This window comes from Metopolophium dirhodum, chromosome 2 (genome assembly GCF_019925205.1).
Source record: "Metopolophium dirhodum isolate CAU chromosome 2, ASM1992520v1, whole genome shotgun sequence".
NCBI classification, from domain to species: Eukaryota; Metazoa; Arthropoda; class Insecta; order Hemiptera; family Aphididae; genus Metopolophium; species Metopolophium dirhodum.
Window position 1 is genome coordinate 21568344 of NC_083561.1, and position 19878 is coordinate 21588221.

A 19878-nucleotide genomic window follows, 5' to 3' on the forward strand; every position below is an offset into this window, starting at 1 on the left:
GATTGCAGTGCAAACGAATACTTACTAATTACTAAACTATACAAACACTGAAACACGACAGTATATAATCGTAGGTAGTTATCGTCACGTATTCAAATTAGGACGAGATGTTTGATGTTTAATTCGATAAGCTGATAATTTCAGGTAATTACGTTTTACAGTTTTCAACGTGAATAATATAAGCGACCGTGACCTATTGTTTCTATACTACAGAATATAATACAACATCACACATTTAAATTCTGTTTGAAAACGTCCAGTAAAAGTTTTCGAACAAATGCAAATTTAATTTGTTTTAGAAACTAAAACAATGAGTGTACAGTGATAATTACATGAAATTACAGTAGTTGCGGGTAAAAGTTTGGATCATCATAGCAATAACAACAATATATAATGATATTATATGAACCAGGTATAGTCTTTATACGAATTATTAAGTCGTTACACACAGAAGACTTCCTAGCGTATATTGTATCTATGCTACATTATATCCGTAACACACATAATTATTTTTTGTGATTATTTTTCGTCCAAAAAACGTTTTTTTTTCACGTTTGAGGTACCTACCTACGTTGGACGTGATTTAAATGATTTGCTAAAAGGATTTCAAACGAAATTCCCAGCTCAAACGAAGAATTAAAATGTTTAAAAAAAGTTCTACATCTGTTGTTGTCGTTGTAATTACTTGTTGATGTTGTTATTGTTTTAGGCGTTGCAAGAGTTGTCAAACAATTATTTAATTTATATAAACATTTTAATATACCTATACGGTTCTAGATAGTAATAATATAAAAGCTATATGGATTTTGTCTGAAAATAATGTATTGTATATAATAATATGTAGGTATTATCATATTATCATACAATATACTACCTATATGTATTATGTTAAAAGCATTTGCATATTACAATGTTATCAAACATAGTTTTTGAATGTGTACAATCGCAATGGTAAAGTCGTATATATTCTTAAATATGTTCAAACGAGCGTGTATTGTATATAGATGTAAATAAAGCGAAAACAGTGAGCAAAAAAAATGCACTTATTATATATCTTAAAACTCGCATATTCGCGAATCTGCGCCATTCAAAAAAAATATTTTTTATTCCGTCCTTTTAAGTCAGCGGTGCCTCTCTCTACATAATATTCAATGTTTACTCTCACGCCGAGTGCGTATATGCGCTTACATACATTACATACATGTCATTTGCTTTTTAAACTTTTGTTTGGTTACTGCGTAAATGATACGACGCATGTGATATTGTAATATTAATAGTTTTTTGAATATTTAAACGTTAAACAATTTTATTGCTTTACATTTTTCAGCTATCCGCGGAAATGCCATTTCAAAAGAACACATTCATCCGCGTAAATGGGTCGCACTTCTACTAACACACATCGCAAACGAATCGGCCTGAAAAGAAAACACGTGACTTTTAGCAGTCCCATGTACGAGCATATTAGTGTGTGACGTCGATGGAATAATAATATAATAGTCGTTTTGAAATGTATGAAAAATGCGAACACGGTCACATTTAATATCGCATATTATATAGTTATATTATGATAACAATATATGTATACATAGTATATTTGAGTGTATAGTTATATATGTTTATATAGCGAAGACATTATTATTATTAATGATGTTGTCATTACTCGTAAATTGTTATTTCTGGTTATGGTATATACAAGTAGTAATACGCGTTATAAACGATCGGATTGGCTTTTAACATAAACGTTTGCAGTGGCCCACATATACGTACACGGTTTTCCAATTATATATGAGGGGTGAGAGACAAACATCGTTAAATGTTTGTATAAACAAAAATACAATATTTATCGAAAAAACTTTACCTATTATTAAAAGTGTCTATACGCTGCTACTGTACGCTATACAGGGTGATTCGCCAAGCATTTCATCCCTTTTTTTCTTCAATAATAAAGTTCTTAAAAATCTGATTTTTGGATTTTATAATTTTTTTTTTTTTTTTTAGCTTGAGCCCGGCAACTAAGGCCATTAGCTATTTTTGTTTTGTATGTAGGTTTTTTATTGGTAAAGGGAGGAACACGTGTGTGTTTGTTTTAGCAGAATTTTTGATTTGGGCACCCGTAGGTATCTGCCATGCCCGGGGGGGGAGGGATGGCGGCACTTGTTCTCCGGACACCGTGACTTGCCTGAAGAAAAATGCCACCCATGGCCGAGGTATTGAACTGGCATCGGTGTGTGTCGCAACCGACGCCTTAGTCCGCTCGGCTACTCCGTCCCCCCTTAAAATTTATAATTATATTATACTTTAATATCATATTTTCAAACCCTTGACATTTTTTGTACTACTTGAGGAGTGTCTTGTGGAGATACAAACTACTGTTTTAAATGAGAACCCCCACACCCTTCAACTGTAAATTATTCAGTAGATAATTTTTCTGAAAAATTTGACGTATCAGAATCAAAATTCGTACGAGTAGTTTCTGAGTTATTTAACTTTGTGTTCTAAGGATAAAAGGTCCAAGGTGGGCTTATTAGATATGGGACCTATGGCAAATTGAATTTTTTTTCCATTCATATTAATCAAACAACAATAATAATTTATAAAAATGACCCAAGTGTTATAAATACTACTTCCAATATTAAGTCTATTTTATATTTTTTTAAAACCATTTTTAAGGACTATTATCCTTAGTACAAACATTTTAACAACTAAAAAACTTCTCATTTGAATTTTGAATTAGGTACACAAACATTTTCAAGAAAATCATCCACTAAATAATTTACAGTAAAAAAAGAGCGGGGGTGGCTTTTGAAAATTAGAAGTTAATATAGCCACTGCAGGACACTCATTAAGAAGTACAAAAATATTCAAAAATTTGAAATTATGGTCTTTGAGTATACTTAAAAATACTAAAATTCAGAATTCTAATAAATTTATTATTAAAGAAAAAATGGGGTTGAACACCCTTGCAAATCTTTCTGTATACAGCGAAAAATTCAATTTTAAATACCAAAATCACCGTTTTACTATTATATAATATTACGATGACTTATGTGTCGAATTTGTGTCGTTTGAAAAATAATAAGTAGATGTTACACATCTTATACATAATAACAATGGTATTATAATACCAAAGTATTTCTTTTTCTTACTAATTTCAGTTTTTGTTGGGTTTTACGTATATTAAAAATGAAATGTTTTGCACAAATTTATTTTTTACAAACAAATAATATTAATTTATATAGTTAAAGTAGCTGACCCCGTGCACTTCGTTGCCCTTAAAAAATGTTGATTGTTCTAATCCTTTTGGATTTAACTCGCTGCAGTAAGTACAATTCAGCCACCCTGGTAGGCAATCCGACTTTGTCGGATCGCGGACAATGTGCGACAGCATATCAAGTAAATATGATTATCTAATATATACAAATGTCGTGTCACAGTGTTTGTTATTGAACTCCTCCGAAACGGCTTGACCAAAACTAAATAATGTTCCAATTATTATTTATGTTTATTATAAATTACAATAACATATAATATATAATAATAATAAATTGTAATAATAATTATTATATACATTCGTATATTAGGTATGTATAATGAATAAATATATATATTTTGTTGTATTATAATAATAATGTATAAATTACAAATCTTTTTTATTTATTATTATACAATAATTATCAAGTATGATAGAGAAAATCGTAATAAACATTTACAAGACTTAATGGAATACGTCCCGCAAGTGGATGTACTCGTCTGCATTTGTTCTACGACACAAAATTCACAAAATAACGGATTTTAAAACAATGATAAAAAATAAACGATGATGTACAGTTAAAATTGTGTTGTTTTTAATTTACAAATTTAAAATATTATTACCAAGCTCGAGTGGCTACTAAACGTACAATTTTTTTAAGGTTACCCAAATAATTGTTCAGATAGTTTAAAAAAAAACATTGCGGTGGATTTTGAACGTGACACGATAAAATCTTTACGTAACATATCAATGTAAAAATAATTATTTATCCAAAAGCATATTAAAATAATTGTTTTGCAAACGTTAAGAAAAAAAACATCAATCGTCGTCATCGCTGTCGTTTCGATTTAAGAATATTTTATTATTCTCTGTATCGCACATCGCGGGGAGACGCGTTCTCCGACGGTGCACTTCACTTTCGCTGGTCAATGCATATTATAATGTTTTTCGTTTTGAAAACACGCGATGGACGAAATATAAGAAGCGTCCCACAAGTTATTTTATACGCCAAATTAGATTTCGAAAGCGTATTTGCCCACATGCAGAGATTCCGTCGTGGTTCCATTTGAAACCGGAGAGAGACTTACAGCGCGAATGGTTATAGTGTGATGCATTCGTAACCGTCGGCGTGGTATCAATTACACATACTTTAGGTAGACGTAGGTCGTGGGCCACACACATAACAATTATAGTGGAACAGAAAGCAGCTAGCGGCTGTGTATCGCAGAAGCTTGACGGATAGAGACGAGAGGGCGATCGAATTTTTTTCCCCGACACAACTATAGGTATATGGGTACTCTCGACACGTGGAAAACTCGAAAACTCGCACGTAAATCAACTTCTAGAATTTTTTTCAATAACAGCAATATATAGGTATTCATTTTTTTTTCTATAGTTAACGCTAATGTGAGACAACAATAATAATTATCGTGATATTATATAGCCTGTGCGATATTGTAAATATTTTGTGGCTTGGCGTGCCGCGGTGGCTGCAATCAGTCGCGAAACGTGATTGAGAGTAAGCACCGGCCGCTGCCACTAGTTCCAATCCCGGATGGGTGACCTCCCGGGCTCTTAGTGGCAAAAACCTTGTCACACATACTCGGGTTGTCAACCAGCTGTACCAACCGTAACTCCTACAATGGCAAATGTTCATGGCGTTGCCGGGTTCAAGAATAAATAAATATATTGTAAATACCCAGGTTAGGTAATTAAAAAAAAATTAATTCTTGATACCATAGCAGGTAAGGTATTTCACACGTCAACAGTAGGTTTGACAGATGCGTATTATTTTAAAACACTATTGTTTTGAAGTGTTGTTCGCGTGCTATGGTATTGTATATTATAGTGTCGTCGTCGTGTAATAGTTTTATCTACGGGCAGGCCCCCGTTGGCACAGCACTCTGAATCACTTTTTATAACCATATATTACATACCACATTAAATAGAAATTATTTATAATTATATTTTAACACGAAATGTTCAAAATATTCAACCAACAAATCTTCGTACCATATCGTTATCTGCGCGGGCGCGTGCGTGTGTGTGAAAGATACGACTATAATATATTTAAGAAATGTGACTGACGATAATGCCGAATGCTGATTGACGTTGGAATTCATTACGAAAAAACCGCTGAAAAGTGTGTCACTATTATTGGATTACCCGACGCAATAAGCTATTATAATTATAATTATACATTTTTACGTACACACTCGGTGTTTTAATAGGAGCGGAAAACCTATATAATTGGGTTAAAAAAACCCGTTTTTCCGATTGAATTTTAAAATGCCTCGCTTTTAAACGAGTTCCTATATATAGGTTTTTGCCCATACATATTATTATATAATATAATATTTCGTTACGTCTGCTGTCTATCCAAACCGATGGGATGTATACATTATGAAAACACGTCTAAATGTTACTGCATAATAAAAATGAATTTTCGATATTTGTGTAGTCACTCGAGATAATATTGAATAGTAACGTGTTGAAAATGATTATCTACCGAAAACAATGTAGTTTCAAACGTAATTAAATTAATGTGTCACGTGCTCGTTAGAACTGAATGATAATGTTAAACGGATTTACGGACTGAATTGGAAAGAATACGATAACCAAGTCCACGACTGTGTGTCAACATTTATAAACTATAGTCATTCTTCACCGGTTTTACTTAAATGTTTAAAATTGTTTAACTTGAAAAATATTATTTTTAATATATTATGGTTTTCTGTTTTGTAGTTTAAAATTTAAACATGAGTAGTAGTAATTTTTTTGATATATTGTTGGTATCAATCTTACGATAATATTATTCTATTTTGTAGCAGAAAACGTATCAAATATAATTATTTTAATTATTTTAATCAGAACACGTCATTGTTTATTTTCTATGTACTGGTAATTGTTATATTATTTACGGAATCATATTATATTTTGAATGATATCAATGGAATCAATTAGGAAAAAAATGGATGTTACATTGTTTATACAAAATCTATATTTTTATGAGCTGGAAACAATACTGACTATTGTGCCATAATTTATAAAAAACACCATGTGCAGTAACAGCGATGATCGATCAGAACGATGCTTCCGCAAAATTCTACTACTTTGTAGTTTGTATTATATACATATCAAATGATTTATCATCGAAAATCCTTTAAGAACAGCATACTGTAAATACATAATATATAGGGTGGTTCATGAAGCGTAGTCTCCCCCATTAATTTTCTCTTGAATAATGCGCTAGTAAAAATTCTTGATTTTGGAATATATTATAAGTATGACCAAACATTATTTTTTTAAATACTTAGATTTTAGCGCTATTCACGGTTATACAAAAAAACATATTTTTTCTAATAAAGCTCTTCTGTACGCTTGTAAGTTGATTATTAAAAAAAAATTAACTATATATAAAACAAAATTCAAACGAGTAGTTTCTAAAGTATTAAACTTTACGTACCAATTGTAATAGCCCATGATAATATAGGCTTAAAGATTTAGGGACTACCTATGATGATTTGAAAATTAAAATAATAATTTTAAGTATAATTAATATATAATTTCCATATTTTGTTTGTAAAAATCGTTGGAGTAGAATAAGTAAAAGTTTGAATATTACATAATACATATATATATTTGATGAACAGCAATATTGTTAAGAAATTGTCATCCTGAGAACATAAAGTTCAGTAGGTAATTCAGAAACAACTTATTTGAATTTAAATTTAAAACATTTTCATAAAACGTACGATAAACAATTTTCAGTAAATTAATAAGTGGTCTCATCTGTAAAAAATTGGTAAGGATACTCATTAAATAGAAAATAATTAAAGTATTTGAAAATGTGGTATGTGTGCCCGAAAATCAGAATTTTAATAAATGCATTATTTAAAGATGCAATTTGAGTGGGCATGTCTAGTGAATCGCTCTGTGGTCTGACTCTTGACGACGATAATAGTTGGTAGTTGGTTAGCCATATAGGAGTAACTGTAGACTTTTTTTCATAGTGATACTTCTATTTTTTAATACAGAATCATTAGATTATTATTGGTCTACGAAACGAAACATTATTCTAGTAAGAGGTAATTTTTTGAATTTCTCAAGTAATTTTCAAAATATTCGTGGACATTTATTTTGACAATTTAAGGGTAAACCGAGCTTCACTCAAAATCGTTTTTTCTTTTTTTAGTTCAACGGTACCTATATTATATTATTGCTTTTTATTATAATAAAAAAATGTCCAGTCTCTGAGGCATAACCAACTCAAACATCCAGCACTCTCTTTTATAAATATTTAATGACGCGACGTTTCCAATTACTCCGATCGAGATAGCTTTTATTGTACACACAATAGTACAGCACACATCGGTATAACCTATTACTTTGTATAAGGTATACAACTCTTGTACACCGCAGGATGCGTACATTTATTATTTATATTCATTGCTAATTATTTTAAACGAGACCAATATTGTACTGTATGCATTATATAAGGGTTAGATAAATGGTTCAGTACCCAGATCAATTGGGTGTGCATGAGGCTAATAATATATACATCGTAGTTTCGATATAGTATTTATGTGCATCGAACTTGCGGCCAGTTTAGTATATAATATTTGTGACCTTTATATGAAAGTGATAACAGTGACCATAACCCGTTTTGTCGACAATTAATGAGAAAACCAATTTATTGGAAACAGCTAAGTATAGCTAACGTTAGTAAATTATTATTATTTATTGTTACGATTACAGACGAATACGTCGTTATATTATTTTGTATATTATATGACGACGACGACGGTGGCTCGTTTATAACGCCCTAGGACTGTGTGTTTATAGGAGGCCGTTTCAACATCTAAACAATTATACAGTGCGTGCATTAAATATTATTGTCACGACCTATTTGAAGCTTTTCGGTTCCGGATACAGCGTGATGGTTTGTCTGGAAAACACTGTTAATAATACATTATGTACAATAACCATAAAACACATATATATATTTGTATATATACCTACAACGGATATTACAGTATACACCCGTTGTATTTCCGGATGGGAAATGGCGTGGACGGAGTAGGCTGACGAGTTTGTGCGTTTTAAACTCATTTCTTAAGAAGACGTATAAAAATAAATGTATTATTTCAGATATATTTTTTGCGCATTAAGATTATGTTTTTATGATTTTTATTTTTTCTCTTGTTCGGTACATTTGGGTATAGATGACGTAAACACTGCTGTTTGGTATATACAGCTGAATCCTATTTATTCGTTGTGTACGTCGTCCAAACACGAAGACTATCTGATCCTATATAGCATTTATATACATTATATCCAAATAAATCGCCGATAACCTGTCACACACCATCTACTATGCATGTGTATGTATGTATGTATGTATGTATGTGTGTGTGTGAATAATCAAAATTAATAATTCATATAATTATATTTCCGTAAACGACAGACAGTGTCGTCGTATACATATTATATTTGCTCCGCAGTGCATATACTTCCCGACCATTCCGACCTTCATATGGACTCAGAGGTGGTTGCAGTCTCTCGAACATCAGCTATAGACTATACAGTACGTAGTATACCGTACTACACCGTTCACCTGCCACGCGCCGAGTCCAGAACAGCGAAAAGGACCTGTTAAAAAAAAAAAATGACGTGGCGGCGGAAAAAAAACCAGAAAATGTGAAGAAAAAAATGTATGAACACCCCGCGGGTGAAGTTTCCGGTATTAATATTACGCCGTCGGGTTATTACCGCATATGACCATATATATAATATATCAAGTAACCGGACGGCGGCGCGATGTCGGCGCTCGGATGACGATAGAGGGTGCGTGCTGCGAACGGAAAGTCCTGGCTATATATGTGCATCATAGCCGCCGCCTCCTATCCGCGGACGACGTGCAGCGCGCCCAGCATCACTCGCGTGGCGTTAAGAGGGGGATGTTTGTGGCCGGGGGTGGCTGGATTGGAGCTGCGCGAGGGCGCACGGTGGTTCACGGAAAGTCGAGGCTGACGCGGACCGCGTGTCGGGTGGGGAGGTGGCCGGATGGGGTGCACGGGGTTGGTGCCGATGGTCTCGCCGCCGGTGCTCACTGCACGAACCGTCGCCGTTGTCGTGTGCCAGGGAATCAGTTTTGGCGGACCATCGTCGGCGGACGGACGGACAGACGGACAGGACCTGCACAGTATAATTGTCGTCGTGTTCGTCGTCGTCGTCTTCGGTTAATAATATTATCATCGAATCGAGGAGTTGTGCACGTCGACGAAGCATTTTCGGAGTTCGAGTACACTCGAACCTAATAATATTATTATTATTATTATTATTATTATTAAAATTTGAATTTTGAACCGATGTTGAGCCTCTCTTGCGCCGTTGGTGGCGATGATGCTTTCGAACCCGACGACTGGCGCGGTCGCTTAACCCTCCGTGACGCATAGTCGCAAACGACGCCACTTGTTGTTGTCTTCGCCGTCCGATACCCACTGCCACACGCGTTCAGCGCCTTTTTAGGTGAGTGCACTTTTTAAAATTATTATATTATTCCAGTAATTATATACAACGTAAATATTATGAGCTGTATTTTATATCGTCGTTATAAAACGTACCGACAGTTAATAATATATTATATAGTAATATTCATAATTATTTTTATCATACGGCTTAAAATATATAACTAATTTATATTATAAATAGGCTACTGCCCGTTTAAATTAAATAAATAAACAAATATGACGTGATTGGACGTTTTTTTCCGAACAATGACACTCGTAAGACTAAATCAGAGTATCTTTTATAAATGTATGTATAATTATGTATTGTATACGTCATAATTAATATATTATGTGTTGTATGATTATGTATGAAATCAAGTGTCATTTCCGCGCGGAATGGCACTCACGTGAAAGAAAATTTGGGAGTTTCGGTGTAACAGGCTCGATGGCATATTTTTTGGTCCTTCACGTTTGACTTTTCAGGGTTTGCAATAATGTATCGCAACTCACGGTTTATGAAGTACAATAAAAGCATCTTAATAAGGACCCACGCGTGATTGGCCAACACTGATCCATCGTCTCTATGTTTAAATTTAACTAACCCCCAGTTTCATAACACTAAAGAAAATATTATGTTAGGTATTCTCTCGTTCCTGTATATATCGTTATGTGTGTGTTATTTCGATTATTAATTTAAAACGATTAATGTATGGCGTAACCGTTGCGGTTCTTAAACCAGTCATTTAATTGACTTGTGCAGTGTTCTTGGCCACCAACCTGTCATAATAATGTTGTAAAATCAAACTGTTAAATATTATATACCACTCGCACGTACAAAACGCTATGAGTAAGTAGGTGTACGGCGGGTGATGGGCACATTTATTTATTTACCGCGTTTCCGAGGCAGTACGGCGTGTGACGGATTATATATTGGGAAAAAGTAAATACTTATTAGTTATTATTTTGTTTTGTTTTTATAACAATTAATTATATTTAGGTACCTATGTGTCGATATAGCATAAATTGCTCAGTGATTTTCACTAACCACTCTGTCGGTGCTACCGCGACGTGTGTACATAAATACGAAGAGGAAGGCGCAATAATCGTTTTAAAAATGGAAGGTGCTTTTAGGTATCTAAAGTTAAGTTTAGATCGTTCAGAATACCTTATATCCCCGTTATGTCCGTCCGTTAGTTACCAGTACATTGTTACGAATGTTTGTATTAAAATTGTATAGCAGTTCTATTCAATGTAAATTCATACTAGACAATTTTAAAAAAAACATCGACATTTATGAGTATTTAAAAAAGATCCTCCGTAGCAAATATTAAAAAAATAGATACCAAAATATAAAGGTAACCAAATTATACATTCTTTGAATTAGTTGCAAAATAACTTTTACCCAAACAAACAAAATTATATTTCTTACAATTTTTTTTTATTATTTTTATAATACTTTCAAAAAGTTAGTACTTTTATGAGATGATGAGTGTTTTATTTTTAAATAACCCGTTTGTATATGAATTCATCTTATTTGGTAATGTTAGGTAATAGGTAAATATGTTCTTTTGCCATATTTTCTTTATGAAATTGATATAGATATTGTTAACTTACATTTTTCATTTATTTTTAAATGTTAAAAATCAATGAAAGTAAATCTATAGGTTCTATAAACTTCAACATTCACATTTAATGTATAATGATGAGTACAAGCTGGACAAAAAAAAAATAATATGGTTTGCAGAGAGACTCAACCTAAACCCTAAACCTAATTTTTACATTAAAGAAATTAAAAAGTATATTTTTATTGTTTTTTAAAACTTAGGACTTTTACAGTAGAGATAATTATTATCAAACGTAAATGAGAAAACTATGCGTAAAATGTTAATTTTTTGATTTTATAAAAAAAAGGACTTTCTACATTTTTCCACAGGTTGACTCAGAATTTCTCACATAATATCATATATTTTAATAAATAGTATCTTTTTTTCCTAGATAAAAAATTACATAATCTATTTACAACTTATACTTACATCTTATAACATCGGTTTTAAGAATCAAGAATCAAGAATTAAGTTTAATGGCAAAATATATTCAAAGGTTTTATTTTTATCGACATTTTAACAGCGCAATGTTTTAACCAATAGGTAATGCAATGATTAGGGTATTGAACGCGTATCATTAAACAATGACATAAGTGATACAAATTTAACATATGATACGAAAACTAAAACGACGGAGGAATTGTATGAAATATAATATTGGAAACCGTTACAATATATTATGCTTAAAATGTTTTAATAGAAATTCATAGTTATTGTAATAAAGAAAATATGTCATATTATTATTTGTACGTAACATATTAACAATAAAATTGACAGCAGAAAGTATATTTATACTTCTCGGGGTGCAGTTTTGGTTAAATATGCGCAAGCTAAGTAGTTTTAAAAAATATAAAATCTCTGAATATTTCCTCTGTAACAAACACTCTGGCGCAGATAAAAAATAATCCGATTAAAAAAATTACAGCCGAAAGGCGAAAGCGCTATAATATCATAGTAGAATATATAAAACATATTTTACAGCCTACACATTTGTCACTAAAACGTACAATGACGATGTACATAATTATTATAAGTTGTAATATATATATATATAGACCGTTGTTTTATTTAAATTTATCGTCAATATTAATTTCGTTTTTCAAACGCGCCGAGTAAAAATTTGATAAATTACTCAAAAAACATCATCGTGACGCGGAAATCGATTAAATTGTTAAATTAGGCCACCGACTTAACCGTTCGGGTCAACGAAATTCAATTAATATACATGTTTAGCCTAACGTACCCTACAGTGTGCATATTTTGCAAGTCTTCAGACTTACGAAGAGGCTCTTATGAAATTAATATCTGCAGAATAACGTGTAAACATAAATACGATATTGTCACTTTCTTCTCGTCCGATGAAAAGGACATTATTATATATTATTTATTTTTAGCATCGGCCACAAAGGTTACAATAAATAATTACATTTTTACATTATAACGATATATAATAACGCAGTACACTTCAATTTTTTTTTTTTGTCAAGATATGTCATTATGTTGATGGGGTTTGAAAATGGACCAATAATTGCTCTGTATAAATTGTCCGGAATGTCGAATTCATTTCTGGCTTTGTTGAAGTTCGGACAGTATAGACGATGATATTATGACGTGTTTGACGGAATTGATTGTGTTCCGTGTCGGATTTAGGGGGCGAATAATCTGTCTTTGCCAGGCGTCCATGTGTGAATTTAGTGTGGCCGATCCTTAGTCGATTGAGAATTACCTATTTTTTTCCTATCGGCCAGAATTCGACACAGTGTTTGGTTTCCCTTAACATTTGACATAATATAATATTATATCACATTATAATATACGGAGATATTATTTCATATACGAAGACAATGTCAAATAAATAAGTTTTACGTCTAATAATATCCACGCTTGTAAAAGTGTACATAATATTATATTACTATTATGTATGCTGCAGAGTCGTGTAATTTTATTTTTGCCTGCACGTCGTCGATATTATATTATTATTATTATATCTTTTTTTCACGCGATAAAAGGAAATGATCACACGCGCGCAGCGCATATTATTATAATAAGTATGCGAGTGAAGGTTTATTATTATCGATACGTTTTCGGCGGCATTATTACGGTACCTACATACTGATGTTTTCAGATACGGCGACGAAAATAATAACATTTCGTAGAAAAACATTTTCACGAAATAACAACGAGATAAGGTTATTCCGTTTGCATAAATTGTCACCATTTCTCGTTATTCTATTATTAAAATACGGTAAATTAAGCAATAAGTCAACATAAAATTTATTATATTATTGTTGATATTTGTATTTATAGTTTTGCGTTTTCCAATTTCCCTTTTAAAGGTTTCCCAAATTTAGGGAATATACGTAATTCCATTTTGTGCCGTGACCAGGACCAGCAGGAGCAGGAGCGCAGTGACGGTGATCTTCTGCGCAATAGAGCTGCAGCAGGAGGGTATTATTAATATTATACATACGTCACACGTCATAATAAGCGTTGGATAACAATCCAATCAATATATTTTAATAAACCCACTTGTATGCATAGTACTAGTAGCAAATCCTACTGGGGAAAGGCCGCTAGGAGGACCACGTTTGAGTTACTTAGTTAACTATCGGTTAAGCGTTTTCAGATTTACCGTTTAAATAAGGTTTCTTAAATTTAAATCGTATACACTTTGTGCCGTGGCCAGGACCAGCCAGCAACAGCGCGTTCTTCTGAATAATAAGACAGTGAGCTGCAGCAAGAGAGTATTATTATTAATATTATATTATACATACGCAATAAGCTTTCGAGAACAGTCCAATCAATGTACTAATCAGTTATATTATACTAAATAACTATTATAGATATTTATAGTTAGGTACATGTTTTTCCGATTTCCACTTAAAACGGTTTCTCAATTTGAATCGTATACATTTTGTGCCGAAGCCCGGGTCCGCACTCAGCAGGAACAGGAGCGAAGTGGTCTTCTGCACAATATGGCAGTGAGCTGCAGTAGGAGGGTACCTACTATTATTAATATTAAATTATACATACGTTACACAATGAGCGTCGGACAACGGTCCCAACAATACATTTTAATTATATATAATATTATACGTTATACATAATATATGCAACGTAAAGGCCGACCACCACCTCCTTGTCTGCACGCTGGGCCGTTGGATCGCGCGTAATTATAAAATATGTCGAACTACGTCCCGACGGTTTGTTGTAACCAAAACGATATCGGATTAATGCGTCGTACCTATATTATAGATATTATAGGTAATAATTATTATAATATATACATTTAGGTATACCTACCTATATTGTAATATAATATTATCCGGTATTCGTCCCGTTTAGAATTCCTTTGAACGTAGCCTCCGTACCGAAAGTGTATTGCGATGATAACGTGTGCGTATGGATATTATAATATTATGTAGTCACCTATAAATAATTGAAAATTGGGGACGTTTGTGCGTGCACAAAAGCGACGTGGACCGGACGAGGGTGATCAGTGGTGCGTAATCGCCGATGTGCATAATATTATATGTTATAATATATTAAAAGCGTGTCGATTGTTTTAAGGGAGTTTTTTTTCATTTCATTAAGCGATGCGGTGCAAAAGGGATGAATTAAAATACAAACGGCATCCCGTTTTTGATACGTCAAAACAAATATAACAGGAAAGATCTGTGGAAGGCGCGAAAATCGTGACTTGCAGGTTTATTGAATTCGTTTTGTTTTTCAATTATTAATTAACAACAATGTAATATTATAATAATCATGATTTATGACATATTATTATCGTTGCGCGTTTCATCTATACCCGTTCCGATAGATTTCCATCGAGCTTCAGACGAAATAAAGAAAATTCGATGAATAACGCTCGTCGTATAATAATTTTTTTCCAAAGTCAAACTCAATTTCACTTACTTTCATAACACGAGGAGAGTGAGTTTTCTTAAGATAACATCCCTAAAGTTTCAAAGTCCTTGTCATTTTCACTGCAAATGTTTACATTTATTAATATCATAAAAACCGTACAAATATTATTATTTTTCTCTCGAACACTTCAAAGTTAATAATATTAGGTACTTATTGAACTTTCAATTTGTACGGTAGTGATATACCACGATACATTTTTTTTTTACGTATTTAAAGAGCTAGTTTTGAAGAGACAAAAGTAAATTGCTTTTCGCATTATCATCGCTCATCACTAACGTAAAGTTTGTTTAGTCAGTCTCCTTGAAAATATAAAATTATAAAATGTATAAATATTTTTTTGTTATACCACGTTATGCTCATTTTTAAGCTACCTAACGAGTAACAATGAAACAGGTCATGTATAATACCTATGCAATTATCTTACGACCTACTCTAGCATAAAAATGATGTAATATAAATGTATAGTGCATTTATTAAACATTAACATATGAAATGTAAATATTAACACATAAATTGTAAATATTAATTAATATTAATATTCTTTTAGTTTTACTATTTTAAGCTAATAATCGGATTTACGCTACGGGTGGCGTTTTATTAACCGTGTGACAAACAATATATTACACTCGTAAAAGAAAGGATTTAAGTTTTCAATCCGATGATTTTTTTTTCACACGGAATTATAAATAATACATAATAATATGATATCATCCACCCGTATACAGAATGTAACAGAAAGACCTGAAAAAAAATTATGCTACTTAAACGTATGATAAAACTTGTGAAAATTATATGGTTAATAAATAATTTAATAAATATAATCATGTCAGGAAATTCCCAAAAATAATATTTTGAAAAAAGTTATCAAGCACGTTCTAAATAATTAATAAATGTACTCAAAAAAATATTGATATTTTAAAATATTCTCAAAAAAAAAATACTTGACGTAGATAAATGTTTTTACCATTAGCATTATTCTTATATAATCAGATCTACAAATTGGCTATATTGAATTTTTTCAAAAATATTTAAACAAAATTGTTTATTTTTTAATTTCAGTATTAAAAATAAAAATATTTTTTTATATATTATACGTGCAGGTGCGCAAGTGACTATAAATTATACATGAAAATAAAAATTCCAAAATATAGATTAGAACAAAAGTTATTTCAACTGTCAGGTTTTCCTGTTACACCAGTATATTATTCAGTAAACTGCAGTACCGTGTAAAGGGAAGAGGGGCAAATAGGGGCAATTACCACGGGGCGTAGAACATTTTTAGGGTGGCATTTTTTTTCGGAAGGTAAAACGACAAAAGTTTTGCAGTTTTCGAATTTGCAATACTCTTTGGAAAGTCTGAATAATAATAAATTAAAAAATACGAATAAATATATAAACGGTTTCGGTGTTGGACATTTTACTGTGGCTTTATTTTGTTACCACGACGGTGACAATGTAATATCTGTATGATGCATCCACCATCAACATGAGCGATATCGCTTCTGGAATACGCGAGAATATCACCATCGTGTTCGTAATTTTTTGTAGTTTAAAATGTATACACGTACACTAAATGATATTTTTCGAACTTCCCCGCTGCAGTCTAATAACTTTTAACTATAAAAGTATTCTACAATTATTGCGCGCATTTACATCATATACGTATTTTACGGTTTAAAATGTTTTATATTTTGTACATTACCTAACCTATAGTGATTGTTTAGTTCAATCTCGTCTACAGAATAAAAAATATACATACCATCACCATATAGCGAATTAGACTGTGTGGTCCCGTTTCGGGGAAAAAAAATGAATTTATCGTTATGTATTTATTATTATATTATAAGGGTAGCAAAGGGCGGCATATTACCTAAAACGGCAAAGCGTGCAGTAATGACCTCCTACATACGCATAATATAACAATATATTATTATGTGTACTGCTGCATTTTCCAATACGACTTCGAGGGCTCGGACAGTGCGGGGTTGTCGTTGTATATTCTCTAATATTTTTAATATGGCAAACGAGAGACGAACAATATTAATATAACGTCGGCTTAGCTCTGTGGTGTGGATAACAAACTGGTCGCTCGCAGATAATTAATTAAAACGTCGGTAATCGTATTTAACTACTATAGTTACGCGCATACATCGGATATTTATAATAAAATTAACGTGGCAAGTTCTGTCGCCCTATACGTGGTAGGCGCTATATCTATCTGTCCAGCTGCATAACCCGACTTCACACTGGAAAAAAATAAACAATAAATTTCATACGGCGATAGGTACCTATATCGGCGTATCTCGGTTTTGATGTGCCTCGTTTTAGATATACGGTGGAACTCCGATTGACTAATTAATGTCAAGAGTGATCAGGATAAGCAAATATCCGGATGATCGACATAATATTATGACACATATTATACCGACAAATACCGTAAAATACCGACGCCATGGCAATAGCTGATAATAATCAGCGTTCGATAATTGTGAGAAATCATTTTTATCTATACATATAAGTATATAAAACAGTGGATAATATCTTATCTACAATTCGGAAATACGATTACGGTTTACGAGTTATTAAAAGACCAAATTTTTTTTTCGTCCGATTGTAGTCCTGCAGATAATTGGATTTCCGGTTGATTGACGTTCAGATTATCGGAGTTCCACTGTATTTAGCTCTTGGTACATTTTCGAATGCTGTTCAAATTACTTTCTAAACTTTTCTGATGTTTCTAAAAACAACCTCCGAAATTTTGTCAAAATCAGTCGAGTAGTTTTCGAGTTTACGGTCAACAGATATAATATAGAAGGAATCATTTTATAATGAATTAAGCTCACATATAACAGTAAACCAACTGATAAGTAAAAACAAATACTAATTGATTCAATTACAACTATTTTAATATGTAACCAATGGCAACAATTTACATGCAAAAATAAAAATGTCCAATTCCCAGCATGAATATGATATTATACTCTATATAAAATACGAATTTCGGAAAATCCTGTACACTATTACATGCCGGTGGTACGAAGGTACAGTCAAAATGTCAAGTCCCTTAATTATGTCTATCATAGTTTATAGGCTCTACGCGTTGATCGGCCAGTCCGTCAGGACACGTTCGATTACATGTTATATATAGGTGTACGCAAATAAGGCGCGTCCGGAGGATTTGACAATATTATTGTTTTCCGCTGAAATTACATATTTTAAATATGTCATCGTGACTTCCACGCTCTCCTCCACCACCCCGTATGCCGATCAGTCGCAGATGTACGCGACACGTACGAAAGATAAAGGCTACGTAATATAATATATTATTAGTATTATATTTATATAAATTATATCGTGTGTGTATCGGCGGTTGCGTGTCCGTCCGAGTAAACGTTCCTTAAGGGCTTATGCCACGACAACTTGGAGTTGGGTTAACGTACAAGGACCTCCCCTCGTCCGTCCTCCGTCACGTTGCGATTGTTTTTTTATTTTTCCCGAGACGTGTGCTGAATAGAAGAACGCGATATAAAAATGGTCTATATTGTATTATTATGTGTAAGCGCATGCAAGGTTGACGGGGCGCCGTTTGGTGGGTCCAGTCGTTTCGAAGAAACAATAATATAATATAATATCGAATATGCTCCGTTGAATTTTTTAAATATTCATACACGCCATGTATTATGGTTATCATATACCTTTCGATATTGTGTTGCTAAAAAAAACGATACTAATCCGTTATAATATCGTGTGCGGAAGTTATCAAAACGTGACTCATTGAGTGGTCGGTGTATCTTGTGCAGATCATTTTTTTTTCTATTTTTCGAGAAAAACGATGTGGAATACGCTCGCCGGAAATAGTTCTTTTTTAACGCTCAGAAATTAATATTGTTGAGTCAAGCACTAATCACGACCATTCGACATGATCTACAATGGCATTTTGGTCATACGATAGTACAGTTCGATTTATTTAAATAACACAATTCGTCGAAATTTAACTTAAATTTTTTAAATATTTGCACGCCATGATTTATCGTACTTTTTGATATTAAATTATACAATATCGTATAATATAATAATCTGTCAAGAAGTTCCACCACTGGATGAATTCTTCTTTCAAGCCTCCAACATATCAACTCCCACAGCGCTTGTACTTGTTGTAAAAAAATTAATTTACATATTGTATAATAAATTTATAATGTAACGAAAAAAAAAAAGTTATATGATATTAACCATAGGGGCCAATCTATTATAATATTATCATGTGCCGATGCGAGCGAAATGTGACGAGTTTCCCCCTCATTGAGTGATCGGTGTACCTTGTACAGATAATTTTTTTCTATTTTTTCGAGAGAATAGAAGTGTTCTCATGTGGGAGTTGCGCTTTTGCCGACGTGGCTTATGTAAAGCTCCTAACGGCGGCTGGGCCGTTCGGGGTATTATAATAATAAAGACGCTATTTGCCTTTCCTTTTTTTTTTCGATGTGTACATTTGAATAATAATGACGATAATATAATATTCATTCGATATTGAATAGGACCACAGGAGAACCGACAGATTTATATTTACGGAGAAACGCGTAGG

General features: G+C 32.6%; 1 protein-coding gene across 2 annotated transcripts in view; it reads left to right on the plus strand.

Annotated features, from left to right (window-relative positions):
• Nucleotides 1-9374: 9374 nt before the first annotated feature.
• LOC132939124 (uncharacterized) overlaps nucleotides 9375-19878 on the plus strand; it is a 93183-nt gene continuing 82679 nt past the window's right edge. For both annotated transcript variants that reach the window (XM_061006149.1, XM_061006150.1), the window contains exon 1: nucleotides 9375-9781. The gene's annotated coding sequence lies outside the window, so the exon portion shown is untranslated. The remainder of the gene's footprint in view (nucleotides 9782-19878) is intronic.